Consider the following 18,241-nt stretch of genomic DNA (forward strand, 5'->3'; position numbering starts at 1 on the left):
TCATTTCTGTCAGCAAGCCTATATTTTTTGGTTCCTGGTCTTTCCTGCACACTTTCCCAGTGCAACTCGTCTTCTGATTTTCTGACTGCTGGTACCAAGGGTGTAATTGTGGATCCAAGTAAGGTGATGTTGTTGACAGTTTCTATCTTTTCTCCATCTATTAAATATTGCCTATCAGTCCAGTGGTAAGAATCTGTGATTTCTTGACATTGAGATGCAATCTATATTGAAGGCTGAAATATTTAATCTTCTGAAAGTGCTTCAAAAGGTCCTTATTTTCAATAAGCAAGGTTGTGTCATCTGCATAACACAGGTTATTGATGAGTTTCCCTCCAATCCTGATGTCACATTCTTCTTCATAGAGTCCAGCTTCTTGAGTAATTTGATCAGTATACAGATTTAATAGACATGGAGAGAGAACCCTGATGCACTCCCTTTTTTTATTTTAAACCATTCCCTTGCTCTGTTCACACAACAGCCTCCTGGTCTGGTTATAGATTTTTCAGGCACACATGGAAGCAAAATACTGCTGGATGTCATTCATGCATGTGTTAGTAGTTCCAGTTCTTTAAATTATTTTTCTGTTTTCAATTCTATTTCTAATTTTAATAATTTCTTTCAGAAGTTGTTGCATTTGTTTGCTGTTCTTTTTCTACTTGTTGGAGGGTTTGTGTTAAATAGTCAATTTTTGATCTTTTTTTCCCTTTAGATGTGTTTGCTTATTGCTATGAATTGATCTGCACACACTGCTTTCATTTTCACAAAACCTAGAGGTTTTTGTGAAGTTATGTTTTGGGTTTATTTTGTATTTTTTTAAAAAATGTTTAAATTTTATTGAACATTTTCTGCAAAACACTTTTAAACAATATTCTGTTCATCTCCCTAAAGCCTAGAGTAGTGAAAATATTCAACTAGAAACATAGGGTATGAAGCGGCATAGGTGGGAGGGTGCCCCAGTTGGCCTCTTGGCAGGTTCTCTCATTTTCGGGAAGGCACAGCTGAGCTCTGGAAGGCTTTGGGGGCTGCATCTGGGGCACTGGCTCGGGTTCTGGTGCAGGTTGCTCAGCACCCAGTCGGGAGGTATCAGGAGGGTCGTGAAGATCACCACCAGGCCCACGGCGATCTCCCGCTGTGACCAGGTCCCCCCGGGTGCACTTGGACTCACGGTGGCCACAGGGACGCTCTGCCCCTGGCCTTTGGGTTAGGCCCGTGCCCTTCACGGGGACATGCGCTGTCCTCCGACGGTGGCCCAGCCTCTCGCCCCGCGTCGGCCTCCGGACGGGGAGCCGACAGCCTGGTCATTGCGAGGGCCCCGCGGTCCTGGCCATCCCACCGGGGTTGCCCCGCCACCACTTCACGCTCCTGCCCGCCTCAGAGCAAGGCCACACTCACCACACCTGACGTGGGCTGGTGGCGGGAGTCCGAGTGGGCGAGGCAGCGACGGGCGCGCAGGCCAAGCAGGACCACGCAGCAGCCGTGCAGCGGGTAGAACACGGTCACTCGGGGCATGGCGGCGGGCGAGGCGACACGGACGCCGGCACGTGGACAGCCGTGAAGTTATGTTTTAATTCTCATGTGTGTCAAGAAATTTTTAATGTCATTTTTTATTTATTCTTCTATACAAAAGTGTTCAAGTAGAATTTTAATTAGTTTCCAGGTGCATGGCTTTCCCCCCTTTGTCTTCTTGTTATTGATTTATAATTTTACTGCTTGTGATCTGAGGAAATGCTTTGTAGTATTTCAACAGTTTTTAAAATTTCTTGAGGCTTGCTTTGTGACCTAACATATGGTCTATTTTGGAGAATCACACATGCTGGAGAAAAAGATAGATTGAACTTTTTTAGGGTGCATTACCCTGCATATGTCTATGAAATAAAGTTGGTTAATTGCATAGCTCAGTTCTTCTGTGTCTTTTTTGAGTTTCTTTCTAGTCATCCGATCTTTCTTTGACAGTGGTATACTGAAGTCTCCTACCATTATCTTGACATCATCTAGTTTCTTTTTCAGGTCTGATGGAAGCAGGAGTGGCATCCACTTCCTAAACAACATGCCTCCGGAAACTCTATAAACTTTGATAAATGTCGATAGTTGTAGAGGGGCTTCAGGCCTTTTGTTCACAGGGTCACTATAATTCGTGCTCCACTCGAAGGCCATCAATAACAACAACAGCAACAATATTTCACTTGTGAATTTTGCAGCTCTACCATTTGGTGTCCTCCCAAGCTACCCTTTGAAATTGTCTGTTCAGCTCTTTCACTTCAACATGTTTTCCTTTAGATTTGGCTTTTCGACGCTCTAGTGCAATCTTTAGAGTCTCTTCTGACATCCATTTTGCTTTTTCCTTCTTCTTTGTTTCTATAATGACGTTTTGGTTTCTTCATGGATGATATCCTTGATATCATTCCACAACTCATCTGGTCCTTTTAGCATTGGTGTTCAATGCCTTAAACCTGTTCTTAAGATGATCATGAAATTCTGATGGAATTAATTCAAGATCATATCTTGGTTCCTGTGAACTTATGTTCATTTATTTTGGCCTTAATTTGAACTTGTATGTGAGTAATTGATGATCCGAACCACAGTCTGACCCTGACCTAGTTTTGACTGCTGATACTTAGGTTCTCCAATGATTTCTTCCACAAATGTCATCAATCTGATTCCTGTGCAGCCTATTGGGCGAAATTCACATGTAAAGTCATCTTTTGTGTCTTTTAGAAAAAGTATTTGTCATGAATAAATCATTGTAAATACAATATTCAGTCATTCTATTTCCAGCCTCATTTCTATCACCAAGCTCCAATTATATTCCAATTACTGTTCATTCTTCACTGTTTTCTACTTTTGCATTCTGGTCTCCAATTATCATTAACACATCTTGATTGCATGTTCAGTCAATTTCAGACTGCAAAACTTGGTAAATATTCTCAGTTTCTTCCTCTTTAACACTAGGTGTAGGAGCTTATCCTTGAATAAGAGTTGTGTTAACCAGTCTTCCTTGTATGCGTGTGGATATTATTCTGTACTCACAACATTGTATTTCAGGAAAGAACTTGGAATTGACTTTTTGACTGTGAATGCAATTGTTCTTCTGTTTTTCATTCCTCGCATAGTATGTCATATGATTATCTGATTCAAAGTGGTCATAGGTGGTCCATCATCTCACTAGTGCCTGTTGTTGTTGTCTGCTGTCAAGTTGCCTGCTACTCATAGTGAACCTATGTACAACAGCCCTAAACCCTGCTCTGTCCTGTGCCAGCCTGTCTCCACCCCCATTATGTCAGTATTTATGTGTTCCATTTAATCTTTAACAATTTCCAATTTTCCAATATTCAAGCTACAAATAGTCCATGTACCAATTGTTAAACATTTGTTACTGATTTTTCTCACTTCAGCTGACTACCAATCTGGGCTCTACCACTAAATACACAAACTATAACTATCCTCTTTGTTTAATGTTCATAGGGTTTTCAATAGCCTTTTATTTAGGAAATAGATGGCCCAGCCTGCTTTCTAGTCTGTCTTAATCAGGGAGTTCCACTAAAACTCATCCACAAAGGGAAAACCTTTTGGAATGTGATACACCAGTGGTAAAGGTTTCAGTATCACAGCAGCCCAAGTAATTGCAGTACAGAAAACTGACAGACTAGTGCTACACCACTTAGAACAATGCTTTCTCCAAACATGATCAATAGCTGTGGCCCCAGGGCCCAACTGACTTTTAAATACAAAGGCCTGCCCATCAGATCCTGTTTGCCCAAATCTGCAGTTAGGGACTCTTCCAAATTATTGAGGAATAGTGTTGTCAGTTTGAGGACTAAAGTGCATCTGATTCAAGCCATAGTCTTTCTGATTACTAGCTATGCATTGGAGATTTGGACAATGAATAAGGATGACAGAAGAAGAATTTATGCCTTTGAACTGCTGTGTTGGAGAAAGGCACTGAACATTCCATGGAAGGCCAAGAAAACAAATAGATATGTCTTGGAGAGGATACAACCCTGATTTCATATGATTATCTGATTCAAAGTGATTCACATACTTTGAACATATTGCTAGGAGGCAATTCCTTGGAGAGGGACATGCTGTTGGAAAGGGTGGATGGTCAGCGAAGGAGAGAAAGACCCTCAACCAGGTGGACTGACATGGTGACTATTGAAAAGGGCTCTTGTGTGTCAGGAAGTGTGAGGATAGAGCAGGAGGGACTAGGTTTAGATTTTTTGTTCATAGGGTCGTTATGCGTCATACTTGACTCAATGGCACATAACAACAACAACAACAAAAACAACCAACAACATAATTTGGCATATGTATTATTATGTACCATTGAGTGACATATGACTCAAAGCAACCTTATGTACCACAGCTCTGAATTCTGCTCTATCCTGAGCCAAACTCATTGTCTCTGGCACACCTAACCCATTACACCTGTCACTGAATCAATCCATCTCATCAAGGGTCTTCTTCTGCACTGTCCCTCCATTCTTCCAAGCATTCTGTTCCTTTCCAAGGATGGTTCCCTCCTTGCAGCATGCCCAAAGTATGTCAGACAAAGGGTCAAAATCCTTGCCTCCAAGAAGCAGCCTGGTTTCACCCTTTCCAGGATGAACCTGTTTGTTTTCCTAGCAGTCCATGTTGTATTCAATACTCTTCTCCAGCACTATAACCCGAAGGCATAAATTCTTCCTGGCCTGAATAAGGCGTACTTTAATCTCTAGGTTGACACTGTTGCTCTTCAGTACTCTGAAGAGGTCCCCAACAGCATGTCTTCTTATCCTGTTGACTCTCTAAATATTAGATAATGTACCTCCTTGGCTTTTATGTTTTTATCTTGAAGTGTATTTTATTAGATATTATTATTGCTACTCCTGCTTTTTTTGTTGTGCTGTCATTTCCTTGGTATAGATTTTCCATCCTTTGATTTCTAATCTACCTTTATCTTTGCTTCTCAGGCGTATCTTTTGTAGACAGCATAATGGTGAGTTTCATTTTTTTTAATCCAATCTGCTACTCTTTTATTTCTCTTTACTGGGGCATTTAAATTGGTCACATTCAGTGTGATTATTGAGAGGCAAGAGTTTATTGAGGACATTTTGTTTGGTTCTTTTTCGTGTTGTTACTGGTTATTTTGATTCATCTAGTTTTCTGTGAGAATATATTAATTGACATATTTCAACAAACAGATACTGCTCTGGTTGTGCTCACCAAGTTGTGCCAACAAATCTGAAGGACTGGCCAACTGACTGGAAGAGATCTATATTTGTTCCCATTCCAAATAAAGGTGACCTGACAGAGTGAAGAAACGATCAAACAATATCATTAATATCACATGCATGCAAGATTCTGTTATCTAAAAACAACTGGATCAGCACATCAACAGAAAACTGCCAGATGTGCAGACTGAGTTTAGAAGAGGCTACGGTAATAGGGATATTATAGCTACTGTTAGATGGATCTTGGCTGAAAGCAGAGTACCAGAGGAATTTTTTTCCTGTGTTTCATTTACTATGCAAAGACATTTGGATGTGTGGATCACAACGAACTGTGGCTAACTCTGAGGAGAATAGGAATCCCAGAACATATGTTTATGCTTATGTGAAACCTATTCTTGGATCAGGAGGCAGTCATCAGAACAGAGCAAGGAATCATTTAATGGTTCAAAATCAGAAAGGGTACATGCCAGGGATGTGTCCTATCTCCATATCTTTTCAATCTATATACAGAACAGATCATCCTGATGACCAGTCTCTATGAGGAGGAGTGTGGCATCAGAATTGGTGGAAGACTCATCAACAACTTGCATTATGCAGATGATTTAACCCTCCTTGCTCAAACTGAGAAAGTCCTGAAGCACTTGCTGCAGAAGGTCAAGGACTATAGTCTTCAATATGGATTGAAGCTCAACATCAAGAAAACAAAGATTCTCACTATTGAGCCAGTTGTCAGTATTATGATAGATGGTGAAAAGATTGAGATTGTTCACTGTCAGTTTTCTTGGCTCCCCAATCAACCCTCTTGGTACAAGCAGCCAGAAAATCAAAGACTAATTGCATTAGTAAAATCTACTGTCAGAGATCTCTCCAGAGTACTGAAAAGCAACAATGTCAATCTGGAAATTCAGTCCATAGTGTTCACAATTACTCACTATGTGTCAAAAAGCTGGACAATGATGAGGCATGAAAGACAATTGATGCCTTTGAGCTGTCATGCTGGGGAAGAGTGTTGAATATACCATGAACTGTGAGGAGAACGAGCAAGTTAGTCCTACAGAGAGTGAAATCAGGCTGTTCCTTGGAGGCAAGGATTCTTAGGCTTTGCCTGACATACTTTGGACATGCTGTAATGAGGGACCTACTCTATCCTGTGCTAATTTTATTGTCTCTGACATACCTACCCCCATTACCTCAGTCACTGAACTAATATCATTGAAGTTCTTTCTCTTCTGTGTTGTCCCTCCACCCTTCCAAGCATCACGTTCCTCTCCAAGGACTGGACCGTCCTTGCAAGATGTCCAAAGTATGTGAGGCAAAGCTTCAGAAACCTTGCCTCCAAGGAACAGCCTGGTATCACCCTCTCCAGGATGAACCTGTTAATTCTCTTAGCAGCCCGTAGCATATTCAATACTCTTCTCCAACATCACAGCTCAAAGGCATCAATTCTTTCTATCATCCCTAGTCATTGTCCAGTTCTCTGATGCACAGCAAAATATTAAATGATCCAAGAAGTATTCAAAGAAGATGGAAAGAGTACACAGAGTCATTGTACCAAAAAGAATTGGCGGACACAAAAGAATTTCATGAAACAATGTATGAGCAAGAGCCTCTGGCGATGAAGAAGGAAGTTCAAGCTTCTTTGAAAGAATTGGCAAAAAACAAGCCCCAGGAATTAATGGTTACCAATTGATATATTTCAACAAACAGTTGCTGTCCTAGATGTGCTCACCAAGTTGTGCCAAGAAATCTGAGGACAACCACTTGACCAGCTGACTGGAAGAGATCTATATTTGTTCCCATTCCAAAGAAAGGTGATCCAACAGAGTATGAAAATTATTGAATAATATCATTAATACCACATGCAAGCCAGATTCTGCTGAAGATTGTCCAAAAATGACTGGAACAGTACATCAACAAAGAACTGCCAAAAGTGCAGGTTGTGTTTAAAAGGGGTTGGGTACAAGGGATATTATAGCTAATGCTAGATGGATCTTGGCTGAAAGCAAAGAGTCCCAGTAAATCATAGAGTCACACAATTTGATGGGTGAATGGGTGGGTGGGTAAAGGAAATGTAAAAGATTTGGGGTGAAAAACAATGTATATGAACATTGCAAGAAAACCAGTATAAAAGAAAAATTTTATTAAGAAAAAAAAATGCTTTGCCCATTGAATTCTTCAGTATTGCAATATGGGGCTTAAATTTGTCCAGTTCTTTCAGGTTGAGAAATGTGGAGCATAATTTTACCTTTGGATTTTCTGAATCCATCTCTTTGCACATTTTGTTATATTTTGCTTTGTCTTCTTTGGAATTTTCCATTGAGCTGTGTTACATCAACATTTCTTCCCTTTGTTTTGACCTCTTTACATTCTAGGGCAGGTGTCAGAGTCTCTTCTGACATCCATTTAGGTGTTTTCCTTCTTTGCTGTCTTGGTAATGATCTTTTGCTTTCTTTATGGATTATGTCCTTGATATTATCCCACAAGTCATCTGGTCTTTCATTATTTGTGTTCAATGGGCAAAATATATTCTTGATATGGTTTTTAAATTCAGGTGGGATAGACTAAAGTTAGTATTTGCTCCCTGCGGACATGTTTTCATTTTCTTCACCTTCAATTTGAACTCACAAATGAGTTGTTAATGGTCTGTCCCACAGTAATCCTCCGGTCTTTTTCTGACTACTGGAATTGAGTTTATCCAAAGTCTCCATTGATATGTATGATATGATTTCTCTGTTTTCCCTCAGGTGAGGTCATGTGCACAGGTGTGATTTTTTTATTATTTTATTTTTTTTATAGGTGTGATTTTTTAAAAAGATGTTTGCAATGAGTAAATCGCTGATTGTACAAAATCGTATCACTCTATCTTCAGCTTCACGTCTGTTATTGAAGTCCTATTTTTCAACTGCCAATTCTTTTTTTTTAACCTTTGCATTCCAGTCACCAATTATTATTAACTCGACTTGATAGAATCCTCAATTTCTTAATCTTTGTCTTTAGAGGTTGGTGCATATAATTAAATGATAGTTGTATTAACAGGTGTTCTTTGCATGCATAGGGATAATATCCTATCACAGTGTTGTACTTTGTGAAAGATCATGAAATGTTCTTTTTCAAGATAAATTGAAAGAGAAGTGGTGGAGGTTAGTTAATACATATTTTATACTGTCTGAATAGATTTTAATGACCTTATAATCTCTTTCTCTCTCCCTACCTATATCTCTATCTATCTATGTGGTGACCTAGTTCTGTACTGCCAATTCAAAGGCACACCATTCAAATGTACTATCTGTTTTACAGACACAAATGAATCATCTCCTGTCATGCATTTATTGTCTCTAAAAACTCACCACTGGGTCAATTGGCAGCATCAGTATGGATGGTGAAGAGATTGAGATAGTTAACAGTTTTAGTTTGCTTGGCTCCACAGTCTTGGTAACAGCAGCCAGGAAATCACGAGATGAATTGCATTCGGAAAGTCAGCTGTGAGGGACCTCTCACGAGCACTGAAGTGCAACGACGCCAGGCTGGAGAGTAAGGTGCGCCTGATCCAGGCTATAGTCTTTGCAATTACGAGCTATGCATTGGAGAGTTGAACAGTGAATAGGGATGACAGAAAGAGAATTGATGCCTTTGAGTTGTGGTGCTGGAGAAGAATGTTGAATATAACATGGACTGCTAGGAGAACAAACAGGTTTGTCCTGGAGAGGGTGAAGCCAGAATGTTCCCTGGAGTCAAGGATTCTGAAGCTTTGTCTGACATACTTTTCGCATGTTGCAAGGAGGGACTGGTCCTTGGAGAGGGACTTCATGTTTGGGAGAGTGGAGGAATAGTGCAGGAGAGGAAGACCCTCGATGAGATGGATCGATTCTGTGAGTGGAGTGGTGGGAATGAATGTGTTTGAGACAGCAAGATTGGCACAGGATAGAACGGTGTTTAGGGCTCTTGTACATAGGGTTGCTATGAGTCGCAAACGACTTAATGGCACATAACAACAACAACCACCACAACTTACCAGAGTGTCAGCTTTGGCCTTTTACATTTTTTCTTTGTTGTATATGGTTGAGTTAAATCCTATTGGCACAGAAGGAGATTGCCTCTCTTTCTCCAGCGGAGCATCTGGTGGATTTAAACCATGCTCCTTCAGGATTGCCGAGCACTTTCTTGCCGCCAGGCCACCAGAGCTCCCTTAGGGTCCACAATGAGGTAGTTCTGATGCTAGCACATAACAGCAACACATGTACACATACACACACATATGCATCTTTTGTCATAATGATTTGCTGAAATTTAAAAACAAGTTCTTTGAAGTTGATTCTCATGTAGGCTCTGAATACTGATGGTATTTTTCTCATTTCCATTTGTTAAAATGCCCATTTTAATTTTTTTAATTGGGCGAATGGAAGTAATGTGCTTTCTTCTTTTTACCCTGATTTTTTATTGAGGTGCCTATGCTATTTTTGCAGTTATATATTGTGTTGATTGTCAGTTTGAAGGAAATATTTCTTACCCTTTGAGAATGCATCTTTCTTTCCTAGTGTAGCAAATTTGATTGACCAGTCTCAAACTCTATGCAAGAAAAACAACTGAACTATAATAAATTTATTTTTGACTCTTCATTTCACAAAGCGACCCCTTTTCACAAAGAGGCTCACATTGTGCCACAGAGATCTGGTGTTACATTGATTAAAGTGACTCCAAGTAGTCGGCAATTGGAACACCCCAGATGTTCCCCAGGAAAAAGATATGGCCGTTTACATCCAGGTCACATCCTTGAAAACCGTGGGACAGCTTTGCTCTGCCTGTAGAGTCTTTAGCAATCTGACTCTACTTGATGATAATACGTTGCTTTTATTTTTAATTTTTCCAGCCACAGAGGAAGTATGAACATCTAATCCCATGCTGCTTCCTCCTCTATTATTTCTTCCAGTCTCTCCAGCTATGATGAACCAATCAGCTAGGAGTAGGTGGGGCTCATCAGAGAGGGGTGGTTGGGATATTTCTTCCCTTTTTTCTCTAACAGATTACATTAGGGTCTTTTAAAGAGAAAGAAGTCTTTAGACATTTCTTTACGATGATCCTGCTTCTCTTTCCTTGACGACTTACCCACCTGCTTGCTATAGGTTTCACAACTCATAGAGTTGTGATAGAGGATGGCCTGTGGAGGATGGAAATAAAGAGGTGAGCAAGTATCCAGGTAACTTGAGAGCACAGAGACAAGAAGGAGAGCAAAGGAAGGAAGAATTCCCACAGTAGAGAGAAAGAGAGTGCAGGGCTGAGGGTAGATAAACTGGTTACTCTTAGCCGTAAGGACGTTTGTCCTTAGATATTTCTAAGCAGGGAAATGTATATATCTGAGTTTAGCGAGGGACTTCTTGTAATTAAGTCAGAAATAATAAGAAGAAAGAGGTGGAAGAGAAGAAGATGAAGAAAAGAAGGAGAAGAATCCAGAAATCCCTTGGTAGTACATAACACAGAAGTCCTGAGCTTGGCTGCTAACTAATAGATAGGATGTTTCTACCCACCCAGATGTGCCTTAGAAGAAAGACCTGGTAATCTACTTCTGAAAAAAAATCAACCATTAAAAGCCCTATGGGGCACACTTCTGGTCTGACATCTATAAGGATAGCTAGGAACCATAATGACAAGATGGTAACCAGTAAGGCATAATCCAAGCAATTTCCCCTTAATAACTTTAAAACAAATGGCCAAAAAAAGGCAATAAAAATACAAATTCAACAAATATGTTTTTGATATGCTCCTCTGATTTTGTTACAGATGCATCTTGAAAGGACAGAGCTGAATAATTTATTTTGCCAGAGAACATTTTTTATTTCCCCTGGAAAAGCCTGCTCTGCATCTCACCTGTTCTTTGCAGAATAAGGCAGGCAAGACAATTTGTTCTTGCATAACCGTGATCAGCAGCACCATCTTCTTCCTTGTTGTCTTTTATTTCTTAAACTGCAGTTTTGTGCTGTTATTTTCTTTTTTTTCTCTTCTCCATCTGACTCATTCTGAGCCAAAGGGAACACATTCTCATTATGATGGGGTACACTGCAGAGAAAGCTGGTTTCCTTGTTCTGCTTCATTTAATACTCACTTGAGTCTATTAGAAAGAGGTTGGAGAGTTGCAGCACAGGGAGGAAAAAATTGGAGTTTGAGAGTGATGATTGGGAGGATTCAGACTAGGAATGATGGATCAAGAGAGCTTTCTGTTCTTCCCCATCTCATGCCCTCAGAAAAAAGTGGTGGGCTGATGAAATTTGATGGGCAACTAAATCTCTGGGCGTGCCATAGCCCTCAAATTGTCAGAGAGTCATTTGAGAACGACATTCTCCCTGATAAAATATCCCATTTGAGAATGCCAGGTTGCCAGGTGCATGGTAGGGTGGAAGATGAGTTTCGTGATAGAAAAGCATTACCAAATATCAAACATCTTTGACAATTAGTCTTGCTTTCCATTCTTGAGCAGGAATTGAAAGGTGTCACTCCAGTCACATTGAAGGAGTACGGCTTTCAAGATGTGAGAGGCTTCTCTGTTCATTAGGAATCTACTTATTTGAGAATAGCTTGAAAAGTTTTAATCTGAACAAAAGTGACCTTGTACTCAATGAGAGGCACTTCTAAAGAGCTAGGACAAGGGCAATATACCTTGAGGATATTAAAAGCTAGAATAGAGTGGACATGTGACGTCTTTGTCCCTTCTTCCTTCCTGTGCCTAATGTAATTATTTCAAACATAAGTATGCGTGCATTTAGAACACAGAGACAATGAATCATAAGCTCTTGCTCTTTTGACCTCTCTTATGTCTCAAAGCTTTAAAATCCAATTGATTTGCTGCCACAGGAATAATTCCGTTCACAAGACACAAGCATCATAACATCAGTAAGATGATAGAAAAAAAAAACGCAATTTGTTGCATCTATGGCAAGCAATTGGAACAAAATGTATTAGTGGTTTAGAAACCAGCCTCTGTGTGCTTATGTGCGTGCTTTGTGTTAAGAAGAAACGCACAAATTGAAGGACTTGGGGAATAGCACATCTTTTCATTGTGGTCAATTTTTTTACTGGAGAGTTCTTACATAATTGTAAGATATTTTTTTTAAAGTATATTTGTCCCCTTAAACCCTGTAGCGTGGAGTAATATTCGTCCCTAGTACTTCCTTTGCATTCAGCTCACATAGCCTTCTTGTAGGGAGGTTCAAGCTGTTCTCACACAGTCATCACGATCCATTACACTCTGTTCCCTGGAGCTTTTGTTTCCAGTTGCATATGATATAGCAATTGTGAAGAAAAATTTAAAATATATACTGACTTTACACAGGGAAGTATTAACCTTTCATTTGTTTGAAACATTTTTGTATATGCCTTAAAAATATAGCATGATCAATCTATTGCAAAGGTAACATATCATACAAAAGAATATGTGAAATTAATATTCCTTTTATGCTGAAAGGAATACCTTAGGAGGAAAACACTTCTTGAGAACTGGCAGAGCTTATGTGTAGGAAATAGAACATTCAAGATAAGAATTTAAGTTCCAAAGATTTACTACAAATATACCGTGGAAGCAAAACCCTTTATTTGGTTAGGCATTTTTTAGAGCATTTCTTTAAAACTAGATACTTCTTTTTGGAGATTTATTGAGTCTATTTTTTATAAAAAATATAAAAGACACAGTTTAGTATATTTTTTTATTATTCTTTTAGAATGATATTTTTTACTTCAGATTATATAGAAAAATCAATTGAAAAGAATGAGAAGCAATGAAAAGACAAACACATATTCTTTTATACTTGTTTATCACCACAAATTCACTTTAAGGTTAACTCAGTATTTTCCCCTAAGAATAAGTTCCTTTTCCTCATGATTTAATTTTTGTTCCAAGTCTTCTAGGCATTTACTTTTCTTTGCTTCAATGCCACTCTATTCCTCTCTTTGCTCATTAGTGTTCAAAGCCTCAAACCTGTTCTTGAGATGGTCTGTAAGTTCTTGTGAGATAGACCTGAGGTCAAACTTTGGTTCTTGTGAATTTGATTTGATTTTCTGTAGCTTCACTTTGAACTGGTATGTGAGCAGTTGATGATCTGTTCCACAAGGAGCATCTGGTCTAGTTTTCACAGCTGATATTGAGCTTTTTCATCAATTTTTTCTGCAGACGTAGTCTGATTTCAAGTGAAGTCCATATTTATAGTCACCACTATACTTCTTATAAAAGGTATTTGTAATGAATAAGTCATTGATTGTACAGAATTTTATCACTCCAGCTCACTTCTGTCACCAAGTCCATGCTTTCCCACTACTGACAATTCTTCCCTGTTCTTTTACATCCCTGTCACCCGATGTTATTATTAAGCATCTTGGTTGCATGGTCTATTGATTTCCAACTACAAAATTTGGTAGAGCTCATCTATTTCCTCCTCTTTGGCCCTGGTTATTGGTGCATAAATTAGAATGATAGTGATATTAAAATGTTTTACTTGTATGCATACAAATATTATCCTGCCACTCATAATATTATATTTCAAGAAGGATTTAGAAATGGTCTTTTTAACTATGAACATGATCCCATTTCTCCTTACCTTTTCATTTCCAGCGTAGATCATTTAATTATCTGATTAAAAATGTCCCATGCCAACTATGCAGATCACAACAAATTGTGGCTAAACTTGGGAAAATGGGAATCTCAGAGCCCTTAATTGTGCTTATTTGAAACCTATACTTGGACCAGGAAGCAGTCATCAGAGCAGAGCAGGGAAGTTCAAGATCAGGAAAGGTTGTGCATCAGGGATGCATCCTTTCCCCATACCTTTTCAATCTATATGCAAAACAGATCGTTTCAGAGGCTGGGCTTTATAAGAAGGACTGTGGCATCAGAATTTGAGGAAGACTCATCAACAATGTGCATTATGCAGATGACACGGCCTTGCTTGCTGGGACTGAGGAAGACATGGGGCATTTTCTGCAGAAGGTCAAGGACTGTAATCTCCAATATGGATTGAAGCTCAATGTCAAGAAAATAGGTTTTCATCACTGGGCCAATTGGCACTTCATGATAAATGGATAAGAGACTGAGATTGTTGATAGCTTCAGCTTGCTTGGTTCCACAATTAATGCTCTTGGCACCAGCAGTCAGAAAATCAAAAGACAAACTGCATTGGGAAAATCTGTTTTCAGGGTCATCTCTAGAGTTCTGAAGAGAAAAGATAATGACTTGGATCTTAGTCTTTAAATTGACATTGTTGCACTTTAGCAGCTTGGAGAGGTCTTGACGGCAGATTTTTCTAATGCAATACATCTTTTGATTTCTTGACTACTGGGATCAAGGATGTCGATTGTGGGACTGAGTAAGAGGAAATGGTTGATATTTTTTCCCTCTCTTCTCTTATGGTGTTGCCTATTGATCTTTCTTCCATAGAATCTAAGAATGGTACATCTTTGAAGAAGCCTTGTGTTGTGTGTTTCTTCAAAACCTTTAAGCAGCAGAAAGTTTCTTGAAATATTGCTATTGTTAGTTGCTGTCAATTTTTTTTAACTGTGATTTTAGAAAAAGTTTACAGGAAGGTTGTGCTGCCATTCATTGATTGATTGATACACATTTTCTTCCCTCCCTTTCCCTTCCCCTCTTTCACTTTGTGATGCACATCTTGTTTCAGATTGTTAATTGTCATACGTATAATGTCTAGTCATACATTAGTTTCAGATAGTCCTCCTCTTCACCTATTTCAGTACTGTGTTCATTATCTTCCCACTTCTACATTTTACAACACCCCACCCTGTGTCCATTCCGTTTTTATAATATTGGTCTTATGCAGTATTTTTCCTTTTATGACTGAGATATTTCACTAAGCTTAATGTCTTTCAGACTCATCCACGTTGTATAATATATTACAAGTTCATTGTTTTTAAAGCTGTGTAGAATTCCACTGTGTGAATGTACTACGGTGTTTCGGTTCATTGGTTTATTTATTTATTTATTTTTTATGGGCCCTTGGACTGCTTCCATTTTTTTTCTTTGCTGTTGTTAATTATGCTACAATAAACATGGATATGCATGCATCAGTCTGTGCCACAGTTCTGATTTCTTTAGATTAAACTCCTAGTAGTGGGATAGTTGGAGCAGATTGTATGCCTATTTCTAGCATTTCAGGGAAGTGCCAGAGTGCCTTCGATGGCGGTTATACTATTTTGCATTCCAACCAGCAGTGTGTGAGAGTTCGAATCTTTCCACCTCCTCACTAGCATTTATTTTTTCTGTTCTGTTGAACTTTGCTATTGTTGCTGGGATGATATCTCATTGTTGTCTTGACTTGCATCTCTCTAATAACTAGGGATTTTGAACATTTCTACATGTGTTTTTTGACCATCTGACTTTCTTCTTTGGTGAAGTGACTGTTCATATCTTGTGCTCATTTTGTGATTGAGTTGTTGCCTTTCTCTTGTTGAGATGCTGGGGTATTATAGAAATTTCAAGTATGAGTTCCTTATCAGATATGCCATTGCCAAATATTTTTAAAAGTCTGTTTGTTTCCTTCTTACCATATTGGAGAAGTTTTTGGATGTGCATAAGGATTTGGTAGAAGGTCCTATTCACCTATTTTATCTTCTCCCCATTGCGAGTTTTTTTGTGATGCTTGGAAGTTTATTTATATTGTAGATTAAAGCTTCTACAGTTGTTCCTAGTTTTTCTTTGATGAACCTTGCCATTTTTGGGTTTTTTTCCCCCTAGGTCCATGATCCACTTTAAATTGGTTTTTGTATAAGGTGTAGACTTTGTTTCAGTTTTCTGCAGATGACTGTCCAATTTTGTCAGCACCATTTGTTAAAGAGGCTGTCATTTCCACACTTAATTGATTTTGTTTCCTTGTCAAATATAATTTGTCTATAGGTAGATATGTTGATTTCTGAGTTCTCAAATATATTCCATTGATCTATGTGTCTGTACTGTGTCAGTACCATGCTTTCTTGATTACTATGGCTATATAGTAGGCTTTAAGGTTAGTGTGTGTGATGTTTCCTACCTTGATTTTCTTTTCCAGTGATGCTTTGCTTATTTGGAGTCCTTTTACTTTCCAGACAAAATTGGAAAGTGCCTTTTCTATTTCTTTGAAGAATGGCATTGGTATCTGTATTGAGATTAGATTGAGCTTGTGGATTGCTTTTGATAAATTTTGGTCATTTTCCTGATATTGAGTCTTCCTATCCATAAGTATGGTACTATTCTTCCATCTATATAGGTCTCTTTTTGCTTCTTGTAGGTATTGTTGTTATGTGCTGCTGAGTCGCTTGTAACTCATAAAACCTTATGTACAACAGCTCTGAAACCTACTCTATCTTAAGTCAGTTTCATTGTCTCCAACACACCCATTACCCCCATTACCCCAGTTACTGTGTCAGTCCTTCTTACCCTGGGTCTTCCTCTCTTGTGCTGTCCCTTCACCATTCCAAGCATGATCTTCTTCTCCAAGAATTGTACCCTCTTTGCAACATGTTCAAAGTATGTGAAATGGGTCTGATTTCACCCTCTCCAGGATGGGACCTGTTTGTTTTCTTAGCAGTCCATAGTATGTCCAATACTTTTTTCTAGAACCACAAATCAAAGACATTGATTCTTCTTTGTCCAGCTCTCTGATGCATAGCAAATAATTGCTAAGACCACAGCCTAGATCAGGCACACCTTAGTCTCCAGACTAACATGCTCTTTTTCAGTACTCTAGAAAGGTCCCTGACAGTAGAATTTCCCAGTATAAGTTATCTTTTAGTGCCCTAGCTGCTGGTACAAAGAGCACTGACTGTAGAACCCAGCAAGCTTAAGGTGTTAACAATCTCCTCTTATCCATCATGATGATGCCAGTTGGCCTACTGATGAAAATCACCTGCACTTTCTTATAGTAGTTGTAATTTTTTCCTTTTGTAGTTTTCTGTTTAAGTGTTTTATGTCTCTAGTTGGGTTTATTCCTAAGTATTTAATCTTGTGATTAACTACTGTAATTGGTATGGCTTTTCTCATTTTATTTTCTGTGTTCTCTTTACTACTGTAGAGAATCTGACAATTTTTTTGTTTATCTTGTACTGTGTTACTTTGTTGAATTGCTTTCTTGGTGAATCTTTATTCTAAGTATACTATCATATCATATATATATATACCTCTTCTTTGCCAATTTAGATGACTCTTATTTCCTTCTCTTGTCTTATTGTTCTATCTAGGACTTCAAATAAAATATTAAAAATGAGTGGTGATAGTGGACATCCTTGCTTAGTCTCTGTTCTCAGGATTGCCTTTGGTATTTCACCTTTGAGAATGATGTTGCCTATGAGTTTAGAGCCTATGCACTTAATGATGTTGAGGAAATTTCCATGTATTCTTATTTTTTTGACTATACTTATGACATATAAAAGCACTAGAGACAGTATTGCCAATGTCAGATAGATGTTGGCCAAAAGCAAAGAGTACCAGACAGATGTCTGTGTTTCATTGACTATGCAAAGTCATTTTACTGTGTGGATCACAACAAATTGTGGCCAACCTTGAGAATAATGCGAATCCCAGAACACTTGATTGTGCTTATGCTTATGTAAAACCTATAGTGGACCAGGAAGCAGGCATCAGAACAGAGCAGGGAAACACTGCATGGCTCAAAATCAGGAAGGAGTGTATCAGAGATGTGTCCTGTCTCCATACCTTTTCAATATGTATGTGGAACATATCATTTGGGGGCTGGGCTTTATGAGGAGGAATGTGGTATCAGGATTGAAGGAAGACTCATCCACAATCTGTTGTTGTTGTTGTTATGTGCCGTCGAGTCGCTTGCGACTCATAGCGACCCTGTGTACAACAGCCCTAAACTCTGCTCTGTCCTGTGCTAATAGCACTGTCTCAGACACTCCATTCCGATTATCCCAGGCACTGAATCAATCCACCTCATAGAGGGCCTTCCCCTCCTGCGCCGTCCCTCCACCCTCCCTCCCAAGCATGATGTCCTTCTCCAAGGACCTGTCTTTCCTCACAACATGTCCAAAGTATGTTAGACGGA

At 39.0% G+C, this 18,241-nt stretch overlaps 1 pseudogene; it reads right to left on the bottom strand.

The window, feature by feature from the left end:
* LOC102874307 overlaps positions 1–1,509 on the bottom strand; it is a 10,031-nt pseudogene extending 8,522 nt beyond the window's left edge.
* Between the last annotated feature and the right edge of the window lie 16,732 nt (positions 1,510–18,241).

The sequence above is a fragment of the Elephantulus edwardii genome, unplaced genomic scaffold, assembly GCF_000299155.1.
Source record: "Elephantulus edwardii isolate Elephantulus edwardi_28Jun2011 unplaced genomic scaffold, EleEdw1.0 scaffold00326, whole genome shotgun sequence".
NCBI classification, from domain to species: domain Eukaryota; kingdom Metazoa; phylum Chordata; class Mammalia; order Macroscelidea; family Macroscelididae; genus Elephantulus; species Elephantulus edwardii.